This window comes from Petaurus breviceps, unplaced genomic scaffold (assembly GCF_028583685.1).
Source record: "Petaurus breviceps papuanus isolate PSGF00001 unplaced genomic scaffold, PetGlider_PUasm1.0 90740, whole genome shotgun sequence".
Classification (NCBI taxonomy): Eukaryota; Metazoa; Chordata; class Mammalia; order Diprotodontia; family Petauridae; genus Petaurus; species Petaurus breviceps.
The window spans coordinates 13,396,466-13,413,803 of NW_027187330.1; the positions used below are offsets into that span (position 1 = coordinate 13,396,466).

At 36.6% G+C, this 17,338-nt stretch overlaps 1 long non-coding RNA gene across 1 annotated transcript in view; it reads left to right on the top strand.

The window, feature by feature from the left end:
• The first annotated feature begins 205 nt into the window (after positions 1-205).
• The window catches only part of LOC138145471 (uncharacterized), a 312,019-nt gene continuing 294,886 nt past the window's right edge, over positions 206-17,338 (top strand). Inside the window, exon 1 of the long non-coding RNA XR_011164235.1 lies at positions 206-531. This is a non-coding gene — a long non-coding RNA (uncharacterized lncRNA). The remainder of the gene's footprint in view (positions 532-17,338) is intronic.

Below are 17,338 nucleotides of genomic sequence, written 5' to 3' on the forward strand. Positions count from 1 at the left end.
ATTTAAGCTTCAGCTTTAGTATTTGACCTTCTGGTCTAACTGCTTTAAGTTCTAACTGATTTAAGCTGTCCAAGTGTAATGGGAATGAAAATTTGGAAGATCTTCCCTGCCCCTAGGCTAAAATGCACCTGAAGCCTGGGGAGGGAGGCTTGTTTTTCAGTAAATACTTCTTGATTGGCCAGTGAGTCAATAAGGTTGTTACATTCTCTGAGCCAGGAGAAGGCTATATAAGCCCTGATGTGTAGCTTTGTTTTGGGACTCACTTTGAGAAGTGTTCTGTGATTTGATCTGAATTCTGGGAAGCCGTTGTTGAGAGTCCCCCGGCTTTGAAAAACCCAGAATGTGGAAACCCAGATGTTGACTGGGTATGGATGTAATGGTTAGACAGTTTGGAAAGCTGTCTACTTGATCTGTTAATGTATTGATAATTCTGTCTGTATATTTTGAAGTTTGGGGTGCTGACCTTTTCTCCTGAACAAGGTAAACGATATATGTCTGACTGATTAAAGTAAGCTTGTTAACCCATTTTGAGTTGCTTTCCTTTAACAAAGCAGATCCAAGAACCTGTATGGGCAGCAAACCCTGAGGATGCGCTTGGGGTGCTTGCTGCTACACCAAGGAACTCTCAAAAGTCTTCTCCACCACTCTAATTTGAAAATGTCACTCCGCTTACCTTATAGTACAACTGCCATAGCCATAGATTGCAACTGGAAAAACTATGACTTTGACTATACAGATTTTTGTCAGCAAGGTGATGTCTCTGTTTTTTCAGTATTCTGTACAGATTGGCCATATATTTCCTTCCAAGGAGCAAGTAACTTTTAATCCCATGCCTGCAATGGCCCTCTACAGTGATCTTTGAGTCTGAGAATATAAAATCTAAAAATGCTTCCATTTCTTCCCCCACTATTTGCAAGGAAGTGTTGGGACCAGTTGACAAGATATTAGGTTTTTTGCTTTATTTTGTTTATGTTAAGCTGTAAGGCAGCTTTTATGCTCTTTCACCTTCGTCAAGAGGTTTCTCAATTCCTCTTCACTTTCTCTCCTCAGAGTGGTATCATCTGCATGTCTGAGATTGTTGCTATTTCCCCAGGTAACCTTAACTCAGGCTTTTGATTCATCTAGCCTGGACATTTTGGAAGATATCTGCTGCATATAAATCAAATAAGGCAGCAATGTATAACTTGTCCTATTCCATTATCTAATCTTAACAATCACTTATTCCATGTTCAGTTTTAGCTGTTGATTCTTGACCCACATACAGGTTCTCCAGGAGACAGATAAGATGATCTGGTACTCCTATCACTCTGAGCACTTACCACATTTTGTTGTGACCCTCATCAAAGGTTTATCCAGTCGATGAATCAGAAGAATTACATGTTGTTGTGATTATTTTGTTTCTGGCTTGTTTTTTTTTTCCTTGAAGCTTTCATACTTTCTACATAATTCAGTGAATGTTCCTAGATCCTTTGGTTCCTCTGCCTTTTTCAAAATTAGCCTGCTCTTCTTGTAATTCTTGGTTCCCATAGTGCTAAAGCTTAGCCTGCAGAAACTTAAGCATAACTTTTACTGGCATGTGAAAATACTGTGATTGTTTGGTAATGTGAACATATTTTTTGGCATTGTCCTTCTTCAGGATTGGTACATAAAGCAGTCTTTTCCAATCCAACGGCCATTTAACATTTCCAAATTTGTTGTTGTATTGGGTATAATACTTCAATAGAATCATCTTTTAGTATTTTAAATAGCTTAGTTGGAATTCTGTTACTTTCACTAGCATTATTGCTAGCAAAGTTTCCTGAGGTCTACTGGACTTCAATTCCATAGGATGTCAGGATATAAATATGTAATCACACCATCATGATTATTGGTGATTTTAAGATCATTCTTGTATAGTTTTCCTGTATACTTTTGACCACCTCTTCTTAATCTTTTCTACTTCTTTTATGTTCCTAACAGTTTTGTCTTTTATCATGCCATTTTTTCATGAAATGTTATTTTGGTATCTGTAATTTTCTTGAGGAGATCTAGTGTTTTTCCCATTCTATTTTCTTCTATTTCTTTGCATCTTTCATTTAAGAAAGCCTTCTTAATTCTTGATATTCTCTGTGATTCTGCATTCAGATGGTTATATCTTTCCCTTTATCCTTTCCCTTTCTTCCTTTCCTCAGTCATTTTGTATTCTTGCTCTTTTATTCCATTTGGGATGTTTTTGTTAATGTTGTTACTGCTATTGCCTCCAGTACAATATTGTGAAGTTGTGGGGGTAGCTAAGTGGCACAATGAATAGAGTACTGACCCTGGAGTCAGGAAGACCTGGGTTTGGATTCAGCCTAAGAAACTTAACACAAAAATAGCCATGTGACCTTGGGTAAGTCACTTAAGCTCAATTACCCTCCAAAAAGGAAAAAAAAAATTAAAAGAATATTATGAACCTGTAGATACATGTTCTCAGGCAGTCTATCTACCAGACCTCATCACTTAAATCTATTTGTCCCTTTGATATCATAGTCATTCAGGATGTTATTTAAGTCATGCCTACAGAGTCTGATCATTTTCCCTACCTTCTTCACTTTTAATCTGAATTTTGCAATAAGATTTGAGCATCAGTTATCTACAAGTCTTGTTTTGTTTTAATTGACTATATAGAGCTTATCCACCTTTGGATGCAATGAACATAATCAATCTGACTTCTATATTGACTATCTTGTGACATCTGTATATAGCCATCTTTTGGGCTGCTTAAAAGGAATGTTTGTTATGACCTGTGAATTAACTGGATAAGACAAAACTCTATTAGTCTCTGTCCTGCTCAATTTTGTAAGCCAATGTGAAATTTGTCTATTATTCCAATTATTTTTTTTATTTATTATTTTATCATCCCAATATCCTATCATGAATGTGATGTCTTTTGGGGGTATTATTTCTAGGAGACTTTGTAGGTTTTCATAGATCTCATCAACTTTGGCCTTTTTGGCATCAGTGATTAGAACCCTGACATGCATTGCCATGCTACTCAATAATTTGCATTAAATTTGAACAGATGTCATTCTGTCATTTTTAATAGTTCACCTTAGGACTGTCTTTTTTCATCATTTTATTGACTATACTGGGTACTCCATTTCTTCTGAGGTATTCTTGCCCATGGTGTTATAGGTGATGATCACCTGAATTAAATTCACTTCTTTCCATGCATTTGAGGTCACTAACAAACAAGATGTCAATGTTTAATCTTTCCAACTCTTGTTTGACCACATCCAGCTTACCTTGCTTCAAAAATCTTACATTCAAAGTTCCTATGTAATATTAATTTTTATATCATTGGATTTTCTTTTCATCACCAGACGCATTCACAACTAAGCTTCCTTTTCTTATTGTTTCATTAATACTAAAGCTACTCGCACTTGTTCTCTGCTCTTCCCTAGTAACATATTGGACATCTTCTGGCCTGAAGGGTTCATCTTCCAGTGGCATATCTTTGATCATTTTAGTACTGTCTGTGGAATTTTCTTGGGAAATATACTGAAGTGGTTTGCCATTTCCTTCTCTAGTAGATTGTCATGTTTTTCAAAACTCTCCACTATGACTTGTCTCTGTTAGAAAACCCTGCACAGTATAGCTCATAGTTTCATTGAGGCAGTGATTTAATAGGAGGTTCATATATATGTTAAATCATTAAATGTCAATGCCTTGAAATTGATATTTGGAAGGGCTTCAAGGCTAAGCATCTAAAAGGTAACTGAATAAGCTGCAGCAAAATCAACAACAACAACAAAACAAACCTTGTCTTTTGGGAAATCTTTGTTGTCCTGTATAAAATCCCCAGTCTTCTTTATGTAGTTCTAGTGTATATACATACATATATGCATGTGCATGTATATATACATACATATATACATACACACACACAAAGACAGCCATATATCAGGTAATAAATAAAATGAACGTGAGGACATAAAGGTAGGGGAAATCTTTGACCACTTAATCCTCACTGAGAATTTGTGGAATAAAATCTGTGACTAGAACATAACTCTGGACGGCTATACCAAGTATATGCTAGCTGGCTCACAAGAGTATATTGTTAAATTTTTGGTGTGAGTATTTTTGCATAGAAATAAGCAAGTGATATAAATCTGGATAAGATTTTGTTGTTGTTCTTTGTCTAGACTTAAGAAAGGGGAGAGAACGTTGATAATGCAGATGAAACTTTAGAGTGCGCCATGTATACTTTTTTTTTCAGTGAATCAGTTGTTAAATATTTAACAACACTCCTGGATATGTCTTAATCAAAAGAATCAGGACAGGTAAAGAGGGGCTAGAGGGGGAAGTAGCATTTTTAAGTAGGTACACTCATGAGGCAATCCATAATCCACAAAAGAGATCCGTGACACATATTTGGGTGGAATTCAATGGGGAGATGGAATAAAAAGTAGTTAATTTATCAGTGATGTACACAATAGGGCAGGAGAAGGAGAAGGCAGGAGAAGAAATGGGTGGGAAGTTTGGGAAATATATAATTAACTTGACACAGTAATGATGGGAGGCTTCAGTTATCTAGTCATCTGCTAGAGATTTCCCTCTCTGTCTTTCTGTTGCTGTCTCTTTCTGTCTTTGCCTCTGTCTCTCTGTTTCTCAGGAAAAGGGAATGATTAGTATAACCAGTTTGATGGTACATAGGTATGAGAACACTAGGAGGAAATTATGACTCCTAAAATTTTGACAGAAGAGGAAATCTGGGTACAGTAAGACATGCACTGTAGATTTTTGGCATGATAGAATTCAAAGAATTCACAGGAAAGTTATTTGGGCTGAAGTAAAAAAGAAAAGCTAGCCAACAGAGCATATGCTCAATAGTGAATTCTTGAAAGACAAAGAGAAAATTATTTCAATAAGAAAAAAATAAGATTTGTCTGAAGAGACTGATATGGATGCACAAAGAACTCACTAATAAACTTAGATTATAAATAGGAATTTACAGAAGATGGAAGCAAAGTCCAGTCTCAAGGAAAAAAGATAAGCATAAAATGTTCTTTTTAAAAATACTATCAGCAGGGCAGCTAGGTGGTGCAGTGAGTAGAGCAGTGGCTCTGGAGTCAGGAGGACCTGGGTCCGGATCCGGCTTCAGACACTTGACACACACACACAAAAAAAACTATCCGTGTGACCCTGGGCAAGTCACTTAAATTCACAATTAGCTGAAGTTTCAAAGGAATTTCAAGATAACAAAATGTTTTCTTTAAATTCTTTAGGTAGAAAAGGAAAGATTAAGGCTATGCAGATGAATACCAACAATATAGAGAAGGAAAGTTGCAATTTTGTTTCTGTTTTCTCTTCTAAAAAAGATCACATTAGCATTGTGCCAAGACATCTACACTGAATCACCCTGGTCTTTAGTGATTGATCTTATTCGAAGAATTTTAATAATTACTGGTATAAAAGCACAGATGGTATGATTATCAAATATGTAGGTGATACAAAGGTTAAAAGATATATTGCTAAGAAACTAGATGATGGTGAATATTGGGATGAATTTAGTAAAATGAAATTCAATAGAAATAAATGTAGTCTTACACTTCATGTAAACAATAACCTTCAAAAGTACAAGATGAGGTAAAATTGTTAGGAAGAAGTTATTTAGAAAAATAATTAGTAGTTTTGACAGAGTGTGATGGAGTAGAATAAGAATGAATACAATATTACAATGAATTAGAAGTACTCAATTTCTTGGAATAATGGTGTGATAGCATCACAAATTCTGTTCTCACCAAAATCTTGGTGTTGTGCTCAGGTCTGTATACCATAGTTGAAGAAAAAAAACAGTAATAAACTGGAGATTGTCCAGAAGATGGTAATCAGCATGGTGAAGGGTCTTGAGTTTATTTGGTATGAGGCCAAGTCAAAGGGCATATTTAGCCTGGAGAAAAGAAGGCTGAAAAGGAATGAGAAAAGTCTTCAAGTATATCTCGAAACTCATGTACAATAGAGATTGACTTTTTGTTTGGACCCTAGTGGACAAAACCCAGAATAATAGATAGAAGTTTTATAAACTAACAAATTTGGACTTAAGGTCCAGAAATGATAACAAAAACAAAAACAGCTTGCTAACAATTCGAGGTGATCAAAAGTAGAACGGACCACCTCAAGACCTCATGAGTCTTCAAACAAAACCTAGAGGGCCACCTGTTGGGCATGCTATGATGGATATTCCTATCAAATATGGTTTGTATTGGATGACTCCTTTGAAATCCCCTCCAATTCTCAAATTTTGTGATCATGTGCATGAATGTTCTTGATTGGTATAGAACAATGCACTGAGAATACATTGGGAATTCTCATAGTTAAATTATCAAAATAAATGTAGAAACATGCCTGTGTGTAGTGTTGAGAGATGCAGAAGGTCCAGAAAGTCATCTACACTTTGGTTCTTGTGAAGGCAGAAAAATCAAGTCTATTTTTGATGGCCCTAGTCACTCTATTCTTCATCTCTTTACCTAAGAAACTTCTGATTTCCCAGTATCCTTAGACTGACTTCAATATCTAAATTCCTTTTGGAGCCTTTTTCTGAGATCAAGCATTTGTAACTTACTATGAATTTAAACCATTATATTTCCTCTCTAAGGAACATTTGTATTTTATTTTCTTCTTTCATGGAAAAAGGAAAAGCTTAGTTCCTGTCAAAAAAAAAAATGCTAGTATCAGGAATCCTGTGTATAAAGTACTTCAAAGAGAGTCCCTCCTGTGCCCCTGAAATCATACCAGCCCTGGTTCTGATTTCCTATAATTTAGGGAGCACGTTGAGATTTGGAAACTGTAGCCAACATGGGAAGGTGACAAGAAATACATTTTCCTCAATCTAGGAACAAAGAGATGCCTTCATTCTTTTCTTCCCATTTTTCCCTGGGAGTTCCTGCCTGAGAATGGCATTCCTGTCATGAGGCAAGCAAAATCCATTCTTGCCTACTCCTTGATAAATATTCATGCTTAGATTCTTAGGGGTAGGAGGGGGTTGCGTGGTCCATGGATCATCTCAACCTGTCTACTTTGACAAATGTGATGACTTCCCTTGAATCTAATACTTGGTTGTGTTTTCTGGTGAAAGAATATAGTGTTTGTAATGTCTACCAAATGTGTGAACTTCTAGGTGGGTTATTTAAAAACAAAAAACTAATTACTTCTAAAGCAAGCAACAAAGAAGGAAATATATACAAGACAACATTAGCAACTCGCAATGTCAGCCACTTCCTGTCAGTCTTAATATACTGAAAATAAATACACCTGATTTACCTTATATTAGGAATAGATATTAGATGTAGTTGATTGGAAAAAAAATGAAATGCAGCTTCCAAGTGTGTAAGCAGTGTCCCTTTGCCCTCTAACTGCATTTCTGAGATAGAATAAATGCTTGCTGAACTCTGGTCCATTTAGTTATTTCCACATTAGGGACATCACTTTCAACCTTATCACTTTCAGTAGACTTATAAATACAGATTTTAACCTTTTCAGTATTCTGTATTGCAGCAAGAGTTTAAATTCATTCTACCTCAGATTTTTTTTTCACTTTGGTAAACAAACTAGATAAGATTTGAAATCAAGTCATATTAAAGGATGCAGAAAAGTCAAAGCAAGGAAAGTTAACATTTTATCACACTAGAGTAAATACACTAGGATTCTAAGATGCTATTCTCATACAGCCAGTTGCTCCTTTAAAGCTCCAGATGACCAATGGCAATACCATGACAGCAAAGAGTAGATTTTCCCAAAGCATAGCTGTGTAAAGAAATTATCCCTTTCACTCTTGCAAGAGTTCCATAACTTTTTACAGCAGAACTTCCTTGGGCTGATGGCAGACTAGAGCTTTTTAACTTGGGGGAAGGACTGTAATTATGGACTTTTCTAGCTCACTCACTTCCCCACCCTAGATTCTAGACTTTCCAGTTATGTGTGGACAGTAATGTGAAATGCAGCCTTCAGGGTTCATGCATGGAGAGGTAACAATTCTCTTCTCAACATAGTGAAACAAAAACAGTTGAAATACCTAATACATAGTGGTCACTTGTTTTTTGCCGAATGAATGTGATTACAATACATTAGATTGCTGAGGTCTCTTTCACATTTAAATTCAATGATTCTACAATTTGGTGTTTCAAATATCCTTGTACTAGTAGTATTATACATGGTAAACTCAACTAAATTTTTCTCATAGACATTTTATCCATTTCGTATTGTAAAAGGGAAAAAAGATTTCTGTTACCAGAGCAAAATTAGGGAGCCTTTGGGGGTTGACAGTTCACAATATACTTATAAATTAAGTGAAATAAGGAATACCTAAATTTCTTCATGTTTTTCATTAACTTTTATTTGTTTGCTATTTTTCCCACTCCAGCCAAACCTTTTAACAACACTGAATATTATGATAGTAACCCTTTAAAAGGAATTGCTTTTAAAAGAAATGAATGTGACTGAAGTCCATCTGCATTTGTAAAGAAAGTATCAGCCTCATTCTTTGATACTGCAAAAGTTTTAATGAAATTCAAACTAATGATTCAGAAAGACACTTGTGACCTGATAAGCACTGTAAGTGTCCAACTGACACTACCTTTTGCATGATTTTACTCATATTTCTATTCTTGGCACATCTGACCAACCAGACCCTAGTAATTAATGCCTATGATATCTTCACACATTTACTATCCATGGAATGCAGGACACATTAAATCAATCCTAGGATTCTCTGATTGAAGAAGCCTTTTATTCAAGAACTATTCAAGTTTATTCATACATACATCTGATAGAGATACTAATGCTAAAAGCAAAGTCTATCTACATAGGCTTTTGTATTCCTAGAGCTCCTATCACTTATAGATGTATGAGCACAAGGAAAGTTATATCCAAAAAGGCTGCCAACACAAGACACAAGGCAACATGCATTCATATATCATTTACCATGTGGCAGGCTGGGTGCTAAGTGCTGGAGATATAAATATACCCCAAATAAGATAATTTCTGTGATCACTGACTTGGGAAGGTAACACAGAAAGAGGAACTGAAAAACAGGAAGGATTATGTGAGGTTCAGTTACAAGGAAGAGGCACATTCCAGGGCATTGTGGTAAAGTTGGAATGTTAGAAACAGAGTTGGGAAGGGAATGAAGGCTGTTTGGCCTGGGGCCTTTATCAAAATGTAGACCATAAGAGGAACTCACCAGTATGAGAAGAGGGCCAAAATGGTGGAGAGATGTTCCAAGGAGAGGAGGCCTCAATCTCTGAAAGAAGTTCCAGGGTCAGTCTACAGCTAAATGATTATTGTAAAGTATAAAGAGTCAGAAGTAGAGCTTGGAGGGGAAAGAAAGAAGAAATCCTGAGCCCTGTCTCAATATTAATAGGAACTTACCGATGAGAGATGGATACTAGCATGGTGGAGGGATGTTCTAGTATAAGATGGTGGAGGTATTTAAATATTCCCGAGTGAGGGGGCACCAGACACTAAGGCCTTACCTTACCATTATATGTTAAGACTATAGCTGAGACATGGTGCCAAAGTCCAGAATGTTACTAGCAGAACCAGGAAGGAGATGAAAGTTGGCTGTTTGAGGACTTCCCCAAAATATAGGCCACTAACAGGAGAAGGGAAATGGCATGTTGGAAGAATATTTATGCCAATTTGTTTTTTTAAATGACTAGATTTCAGTCAATCCAAAGATTCATGAGTTTTTTTCATGCCATTCTCAGTTCAACCAATATAATTTCATATATTTTCCATGGTTTTTGCTTCTCAAATAGAAAAAGAAATACCTCTTCCCCAAAAGTTCCATTTGTATATTTTTTCTCTGATTATATATTATGAGGAAATATACACTTTTTCTGAGTTTTTTTCTATTTTTGAGACTCAATTGAAATATTCACCATAAGTACATATACTGCATATCCCAGTATTATGATTACCAATATTTTTGGATTACTTTGATTGGTAGTTCTAAGTTCTTTGTCTTTGAAATATTTGTTTGGCCTCGTGAGGAACACTAAAGAAGGAAGTCATTTACACCTCTATTTCTGTTTTTCACGAAAGAGTTCATCCCTTGAGCATAGCGTCCTTAATAAAGAACATTATATAATATTTATGCAGCATTCCATAAAACTAGAAAATCACTTTGCTCTGAGCAAATCACAGAGAAATATATTTCAAGTTAAGAAAGTATTAGAAGTATACTTCCAAGTAGTCTCTAGCTAGTTTCCTTCTATTTAAAAATAGAATTGCATGGTAGTAAATCATTCTTCAGTAAAAAGAAAAGTAAGAGGCAAAATTGGAATGAATTATCAAAGAGCTTATTATGGAAAAATCAACTAGGGCTATTCATGAGCATGATTATAATGTCTGCATTTTCCACTATTGCTTCTGCTCTCCCTGAGAACCATAACTCCATCAATCCTTATGCAAATATTTGTTATTGTGAGCAGTCAAGTTGCAATCTGTACACCACCTATTCAACATTTGCCATCTATTTGCCTAAGCAAGTCTAGTAGGATACCTTATGAATCATTGTTACTGATCTATATTTCTTTTTGAGCACTGGGTGGATCTTTTTAGTTTTTGCTTTTGTCATGGAGAATCTATAGCTGATTACTATCCTTATGATACAGAGTTAACCATCTTTACAAGGTGATATTCTTGGCCACAGAGCAGGCATGAAGATAATAAGGCATATTCATTGGCATCAAGGGTGTTCTACTCTAACTGGAAGCACAAAAATATATGACATACTTGCAGACATATGGACAGACAGACCAATGTAAAAAGTTAGTTAATGCTGAAGTATGGGGTTTCTTTGTCAAAGGGCATGAATAATTTTGTCCCTTTTCCCGCATATGAGAAGTTATACAAATGACAAATATGTTGAACAGTAAATGCTATGATAATGCAGAGAAGAAAGAGGTCACCATAGGATAGGTAGGTCAGACAAGGTTTTGTGGACAAAATGGTAGGGATATGAGTGGGAACTTGAAGGATGAGTATGAATTTAATAGATACTATGGACAGAGAGAACATTCAAAATTAAGCAAATAGAGTTAGTAAAGTACAGGGAAAAGAAAAATGCAAGGTATGCTTATGAGACAAAGCACATATCTGCCTTACTGAAGCAAAGGGTTCATATTAAGAGAAAGTAGAAAATACTGATGAAAAGGTTGGGGTTAGGATACAGGTCTGGGATTGTAGGCTATTGAACTGGGACTATATTGTGTATCCACTGGAGACCCATGCAATGTTTATGATCACTGAAGTTATTTGAACACAGTAGTATTTGAGAAAAACATACTATATGTCCACACTACTAGAGAATGCCAAGTTGGAAAATTTCATATTAGCAAGTTGTTCTATAGAAAAAGAAAAAAAAATAGGGGGGAGTCAAGATGGGGGAGTAAAAGGAGGACCTCCACGTTGCTCTGGCATCCATCTTCCCATGTAAAAAGGGGACTCTGAACAAACTTTGGAGCTGTAGAACCCACAAAATGACACAGAGAAGCTAACCTCCCGCTGAGGAAAGCCTGGCAGGCCTTCAGCAAGCAGCCAGCACAGGGCTCGGGAGCCAAGCCCAGCCCCACTATGGGGCTTTAGCCCCAGGGCAGACCTGACCAGCCACCAGCAGGAGGGACACCACATCAGCAGAAGCTGTGTCCATTTCCAGATTTATAAATGCATAGATGCGGAGGACAAAGTGAGAGGTCAATGCAGTCTGGACTTTGGGACCCAGTAAGTGGGAGCACGTGGCTTTTGCCACTGGGGTGAGAAGCCGCTAAGACACAGCACAACCAGCCAGCACCACATGGCAGCTTCAGCTCCTGGCCAGCAGAGTGAGGGGGAGCAAGCACCAGTCTGAGGGGTAATCGCTCTTGCTTTAATCTTCTTGGATCTGGATTGTAGTCTAGGTTGGAGATCCTTGGGGTGTGTGTCCAGCTTGCCAGAGAGTGTGGAGACCTCAGAGAGGGCACCCATCTAATACCTCCGGCAGCTGAGAAAAAGCCAGCATTTGGGATAAAAGCTCCCCTGTCCAGTGGCAGAGTCCTACTACTGTGGCAAAAAGTGCAGGGATCAAGTGACTGAGGGGCGACATGACCAGGCAAAGGAAACAAAACAGACAGCAGATTCCAACATCAGATGCTTATTTTGAGGACAAAAAGGAGCAAAACATGGAAGAGGAGGAAGACAGTGAAGTCAGAACTCCTACACCAAAAGTTTCAAAGGAAAATACGAGCTGGTAACAGGACATAGAGGACCTTAAGAAGCAGATAAGAGAAGTGGAGGAAAAATTGGGAAGAGAAATGAGAACGATGCAAGAAAATTATGAAATGAGAGTCAGCAGCCTGACTGAGGAAAATCATACCTTAAAAAGTAGACTGACTCAAATAGCAAAAGAGGCTACAAAAAGGAAAGAGGAGAAGAATGCCTTAAAAAGCTGAATTTGCCAGATGGAAAGAGAATCTCAAAAGCTCAATGAGGAGAATCATTATTTCAGAATTAGACTGGAGCAAATGGAAGCTAATGACTTTATGAGAAATCAAGATGCTTTTAAACAGATCCAAACAAATGAAAGAAAAGAAGGCAATGTGAAATATCTCATGGTAAAAACCACTGACCTGGAAAATAGATCCAGGAGAGATAATTTAAAAATTATTGGACTTCCTGAAAGCTATGATCAAAGTAAGAACCTAGAAATCATCCTCCAGGAAGTTCTCAAAGAAAACTGCCCTGATGTTTTAGAACCAGAGGGCAAAATAGAGTTAGAAAGAAACTACCAATCACCTCCTTAAAAAGATCACAAAAATAAAAAAAAAACCTCCTAGGAATATTGTAGCCAGGTTCCAGAATTCTCAGATTAAGGAGAGAATATTACAAGAGCCAGGAAGAAACAATTTGAATATTGTGGAAACACAATCAGGATAACCCAGGATCTAGCAGCTTCTACACTGAGGGATCAAAGGGCTTGGATTATGATATTCCAGAGGTCAAAGGAGCTGGGATTAAAATGAAGAGTCACCTACCCAGCAAAACTGAGTATCATGTTTCAGGGGAAAATATGGTCATTCGGTGGAAAAGAAGACTTTCAAGCATTCTTGCTGAAAAAAAAAAACAGAGTTGAATAGAAAATTTGACATTCAGATACAAGAAGCAAGAGAAGCATGAGAAGGTAAACAGGGAAAAGAAATCATAAGGAACTTATCAAAGTTGAACTATTAACATTCCTACATGGAAAAACAATAATTGTAACTTATGAAACTTTTCTCAGTAGTTGAAGGGAATAGAAATACATATGTATATATATATATATATATATATATGTACATATATATATGAGGGTATAGGGGCATATGAACACATATGTGAATGTGTGTATATATGTTTACAGGTATACATAGATAGAGGGCACAGGACCAATTTAACAGGAAGGGATGATACTTAAAAGCTGAAATTAAGAAGTGAGAGGAATATAATGAGAGGAGTTGGGGAGAGGCAGAATGAGGTAAACTATCTCATAGAGAAGAGGCAAGGGAAAATGGTTTCAATGGAGGGGAACAATAGGAAGGCAAAAGGGAATGGGTCAAACTTATTCCCATTGAATTTGGCTTGAGGAGGGAATAAAATACACACTTAATAGTATCTCCTTCCAGAAGAGTAGGGGGGGAAGGGGATGAGAGGGGGTATGATGGATGGGAGGACAGGCTGGGGGGGAGGGAAGTTGGAAGCACCCACTTTTGACCAGGGACGGGATCAAAGTAGAGAACAGAACAAATGGGAGGTTGTATAGGAGGGAGGGAAATATAGTCAGTCTTTTACAATATATCTACTATGTTATTGTTTTGCATTAGCCATACATGTACAACCTATACTGAACTTCTTTACTTCCCAGTAAGGGTGGGTGATAATGAAGGAAGGTAATGAATCTGGAATTCAAAGTTTTAAAATCAAATATTCAAAAAATAATGTATATATATATACATATATATATATATATACTATTGTTAATACTATTTTACATGTAATTGGAAAATAAGATATACAGGCACTGGGGCCTAGAAATCCACTGGAAAAGTTTAAAAGTGTATGGGAGAAAATATGGGAGAGTATAGATTGCAGGAGGGGATATCCTGTGGGACTGCTATTTTGGGGCCATGGGTAGGGGAAAAACGGGGAGAAAATTTGTAACTCAAAATCTGGCAAAAATGCATGATGTAAATCAGAAGTTATTGAAGCATTTGAAATTTTTTTTTTAAATGTAAAAAAAGAGAAAGAAAAAATAACTTCTAAGTGTAAATATATTTAAAAAAAACTCTGGGTTATATTTTTGAAGAATGTCAAAATCAAATATATATTTTTTAATTATCCTGAGTCTGAAAAGCAAATATCTCACTCACCCTCATCCATAATAACTCATTTATCTCTTTAATATTTGTTGTTACTAATTCTATTCATTATGTAGGGATATACTAAAGATTGAGGAGTGAATAGCAAATATTAAGCTAATAATCTGAAAGAAAACGTGTATTGACCTAAAATGGACATTAGAATTCTATTTTAAGGGGTGGCCAGGTAGCACAGTGAGTAAGAGCACCGGCCCCAGTCGGGATGACCTTGAGGATCGAATCCAAGCTCAGACACTTAGCATCCACCCAGAAACACCTGGCCATGTAACCTTGAGCAAGTTACTTAACCCCAATTGCTTAAAAAAAAAAGAATTCTATTTTAATTATCAGTAACACAAGCTAGACTCTGATCTCAAGGGTAGTACAAAACTGTGTTTTTGGACTGATACATCTCTGAGATAAGTAGGTTGACAGCATTGGTTGCCTGGGTGGATGGTGAAAAACTACAGTGAAACCACAAACAATACACTGTCAAAGGAAAACAGTGGGAAATTGACAGAGGTAAGCAATGGAGTTAAAAGAGTAGTATTGAACCTGGAAAAGAAACAGTGGGTATGAAGCTCAGAAGGTAACAACAAAGCATAAATTGTGTATTATTACTTAGGTGGGTTAAAGGGTAGGAAGAAAGGGTGAGTCTGAATGGGCCAGTTGCTGAAAAGGAATGTTGAATTCAAAGGACAAGGAGTATGGGAAATAGTAAGGATTTCTGAACAAAGCTTCCAGAATCCAGTAGAAATTCAGCATCTGACTTGTATAGGAAAGAAAAAGAATTTGCTTTTGCAAAACTTAGATAGTTTTTAATATTGAGCCACCGTGACCTTGACAAACATTTACTTCCGATAAGACAAGATCCATTTTTAGATTCAATGGAGAGAAAATGTGATTTCCAGAGAATCAATTATAGCCTCACAGGGTTGCAGATAAAAGGGACCTCAGAAACCATCTAATACAACTAATACGTTAAAAAATTCATCCTACAACATATCCAACAAATGGCATTCCATCTTTGATATAGAGCTATAATGGTAATGGGAATTTGAAGATCTTCCCTGCTTTGAAAGTATACTCTGCCCTCTAATAGGCTGAATATAATCATATGGAGAAAGTGGTGGGAGGAGTTTGCTGAAGGGTGGAGCAGAGCCCACAGGAAGCTGGGAGTCAGAAGAGTTACATTGTTGGGAGGAGAGAATGTATTCAAGGGAGACAGTTAGGCCTGTGAGTAAATGTTGGTTTCTGGGAAGGTTAAAGGATGCTGTGGCTCTCTGTGCTATGATGGTTTCTTAACTTCTTTGCTAATATGATGGAATCAGCTTACTGTTTTAGGGATTTGTTTTTCTGGTGTCTGAATAAATGTTTTCTTTCCGTCTTCTATATGGAGAATGTTATATTTTGTGATTGAGCACTCTGCTGGTATAGTTATAGTGACCATTGGTGCTGTGAATATTGCACTGGCACTACAAGAGCCTCTAAAGGAGAATCTATTTTTGAGGCAGCCCATTACACTTCTGGACAGTTTTAATTGTTCAGAACTCTTTTTCTTATATGCAGACTAATTTATCCTCTTTGCAGCTTCAACTCTTTGCTCCAAGTCCTGCCTTCTGAGACCAAGTAAATAAAGACTAAACTCCCTGCCTCTTCCAGGTGACAAAAGATTAAAGCATACACTAACTTTATTGACAGTTAAGATTTTATCAAAAAGGCACAATGAGTCCTTAAGACACGAATGAGTTGTGTAATCGGCCACAGTAAATGTTTAAATCGCTGAATTAGTGACTCATAGAATTAACATAAAACTTCTAACTTTCTCCTCTTCAGAGGGATTCTCCAACAAAAAGGATTGTAATTAAGACAGAGATGAATAAAAATTTTCTGTGCAGATTAATTGGGCCTCCTAATAGCCATTGGGTAGAAGCATCCTTAGTAACTTCAATGAAAAGTTAATGTATAAAGAGAATATAAGAAGCCTGCTCAACCCTATCATAAGCTGAAAAGACTGAAAAATGACAGTTAAACAAAATGTGATGATTTTTTAAACTCTGTTCAGAGCAAGAAGAAACAACGGTCAGATCCACTATTTGGAAAAGATAATATAAAATTGATAGATGACAAAAAGAAAAGATCACTAATAGAACTGTTGAGTTTTCTTTGATCTCTCTCTCTCTCTCTCTTTCTCTCTGTATATAAATATATATATATATTTTTTTTAACTGGAAAACGTTAATAAGCAGGATAAAAAATAATTGAAGACCATAGATAGCTGGGAAATAATAGCAGAGAACCTAGAAATTTTAAAATCAATCAGCAATCAGCCAACAACCTTCTATAATGCACACTAAGTGCCAAGCTCTGAGTGTAAATCTTTTGGTCCAGATAAAATTCATCCCAGAATTTTACTGCAATTAAGAGATATGAAAATAGAACTACAAACTGGAGAAAATATGGGAAACAGGGTGGTCAAAAAGCTGATCACAGGAAAAGGTTTTCAGAAAGGAGTAAAGTGTAGATCCCAACAACTAATACTTCAATTCCTCAAGGATCTTGATTTCAATGATGTTTCCCTCCAGTGAAACTGGTCACAAACTCTTTAAAACTGATACTGTCTTCAAGAGCTTCTGTGCACCAATAGTTAATGACTCTATATTCCAACCATGGATGAGTCTTTACATTTTCAGGTAGGCTCGTCCTTAAGTCATAGCCATTCAATTTATCATTGAGTCCATACTCAATGACTTATTACTTTAAAATTTATCACAAAAAGATTCATCACTTTGCTGCAACTTTCCAGAGCTTGTGCTCTACAGAGAGAGCTTTTTTTTTTGCCTTTTTGGAGGGCAATTGGGGTTAAGTAACTTGCCCAAGGTTACATGGCTTGTTTTGTGTGTGTGTGTGTGTGTGTGTGTGTGTGTGTGTGTGTGTGTGTGTGT